This window comes from Otolemur garnettii, unplaced genomic scaffold (assembly GCF_000181295.1).
Source record: "Otolemur garnettii isolate 467f Iridium unplaced genomic scaffold, OtoGar3 scaffold00033, whole genome shotgun sequence".
In the NCBI taxonomy this organism is placed as follows: Eukaryota; Metazoa; Chordata; class Mammalia; order Primates; family Galagidae; genus Otolemur; species Otolemur garnettii.
Window position 1 is genome coordinate 12256145 of NW_003852428.1, and position 2745 is coordinate 12258889.

Sequence of the window (2745 nt, forward strand, 5' to 3'; positions counted from 1 at the left end):
TGCTATTTCAGGACTTGATCTAGGCCTGTTCAACATTTCTACTTGATTTTGGCTAAGTCTAGGAAGGTGGCATGTTTCCAAGTATTGGTTGATTTCCTTCAGATTGTCATATTTCTGGGAATAAAGTTTCTTGTAATATTCATTAAGGATTTTTTGAATTTGTGAGGAGTCTGTTGTTATTTCATCTTTGTCATTTCTTGTTGATGAAATTGGAGATTTTATTCTTTTATTCCTGCTTAGGTTAACTAAAGGTTTATCTATTTTATTGATCTTTTAAAAAAACCACCTTTTTGATTGATCTGTTATATAATCCTTTTGTTTTCAATTTTATTTAATTCTTCTCTAATTTTGGTTATTTCTTTTCTTCTGCTGGGTTTGGGATTGGAATGTTCTTCCTTTTCCAGTTGCTTGAGATGTCCTATTAAGTTGTTGACTTCCTCTCTTTCTGTTCTCTTGAGGAAGCCTTGCAATGCTATTTCCCTCTTAGGACTGCCTTTGTGGAATCCCAAAGGTTCTGGTAATTTGTGTCTTCATTATCATTTTGTTCCAAAAAGTAATTTCCTTCTTAATCTCATCTATGACCCAGTTATTGTTCAGCATAAGGTTATTTTGTTTCCATGTTTTTGTATGAGTACGCAGATTCCTGTTGTCACTGAGTTCCACTTTTATTCCATAATGGTCTGGGAAAATTCAAGGAATAATTTCTATTCTTTTACAGTTGCTGAGGTTAGACTTGTGACCTAAAATGTGATCAATTTTGAAGGATGTTCCATGGGCTGATGAGGAGAATGTGTATTCACATTCTCCTCATGTTAGGATGAAACGTTCTGTAGATGTCTTAAATCCAATTGTTGAATGGTTAAGTTTAAATCTAAATTTTCTTTGCTAAGTTTCTTATTGGAGGATCTATTTAACACTGCCAAAGGGTTGTTAAAATCTCCTACTATTATGGGAGTGTAGGAAATCAAGTTGCTCATGTCTGTTAGTGTTTCTCTTATAAACTGAGGCACATTCTGGTTACGTGCATAAATGTTAATAATTGAAATCTCATCATGTTGAATGTTACCCTTGACAAATATGAAGTGACCATTGTTATCTTTCCTTACTTTTGTTGGTTTAAAGCCTATCATATCTGCAAATAAAATCGCAACACCTGCTTTTTTCTGATCTCCATTTGCCTGAAATATAGATGACCTTCACCCTGAATCTATATTTATCTTTCAAGGTAAGATGAGATTCTTATAGGCAGCATATATCTGGCCTGAGTTTTTGTATCCAGTCAGCCAACCTGGGCCTCTTTCGATGACAATTTAAGCCATTCACATTAATTGAGAGTATTGATAAGCTAGTATTTTGTAGTATTTGGGTATTGAGTTTTTTGAAAGTCCAGTGGACAGTTTTAATCCTTTCACCACTGTAGAAGTTGGAATATGTTCAAAAGTTTCTGAGTGAGTGTACTTTGGTGGTAGAGCATTGTGCTTCTCATTCTGGTGGATGGGTCTGATAATGTACTGGAGAGCTGGGCTAGTTATGGCAAATTTCTTCACCATATGAATGTCATTAAAGTATCTAATTTCTCCATCATAAATGAAACTCAGTTTAGCTAGATACAGTATTTTGGGTTTAAAGTTATTTTTGTTTTAGGTGGTTAAAGTTCAAGTACCATCACCTTCTTGCTTGAAAGGTTTCAGCAGAGAGATCTGTAGTCATTCTAATATTCTTCCATTTGTAGGTTATGGGTTTCTTACATCTGGCTGCTTGCAAAATTTTCTCCTTCATATTAACTTTGGTGAAGTTAATTATAATGTGTCTTGGAGATACTTTATATGGATTGAGTTGTGCTGAAGTTCTGAAACTGTCTGCTATCTTAATTTCAGAATCTCTTGCCATGTTGGGAAGTTCTCTTCGATTATCTCTTGGAGGAGAGCATCTGGGCCTTTTGAAGCCACCTCATTGCCTTCAGGAATTCCTGTAAGTTGAATATTAGGTTTTTTTTTAAAATTATCCCACAGCTTTCTGAGAGAATGATCTATTTTTGCTCGCCACTTCTCTTCCTTTTTGAGCATTTGGGAGCATTGAAAAGCTTTGTCTTCAATGTCAGAAATCCTTTCTTCTGCCAGCTCCATTCTGTTACTGAGGGATTCTATTCTGTTTCTCATATCTTGGAAGGCTGCAAATTATTTTCTCAATGTGTCAGAATCTTTGGTGATTTTGCCTTTGAATTGAATTCTTGAGACAACTTTTGAATTATTCCTAGAATTTCTAATTCCAGCTTTACTTCCATTCTGTTAACCTTATTTGCCATCCATATTCTAAACTCGATTTCTGACATCTCAGCCATCTGTTTGTCTTCTGGTGTGTCTGCCTTGTCATTCCTTGGGGGAGTAGATCTACTCTGATTATTCATGTTGCCAGAATTTTTCCACTGATTCTGCCTCATGATTATTTTTTACCATTTGGCTAGATGAGCAGATAAGGTGAAATTGGATTGGGGGCTCCTGGAGTAGTGATTAACCAGCCTTTTGCCCAAGAGCTGGGACTAGTGACTGCAGCTTTTCTCCTAGACCTTTGCAAGGGATCCATACAGTACTACAGCCTGAGACTCTGGGGACCTGCTTGGTGTGGTGGGGTTAGGTGGCTCTGTCTTGTATTCAGCTGGTCTCTGTCCAATCCTAGTGAATCAGTGACTCTGGGTTGAAGTCTCAGCTGTGGAGAAATACAAGCAACTAAGACCCCTCCACCCCC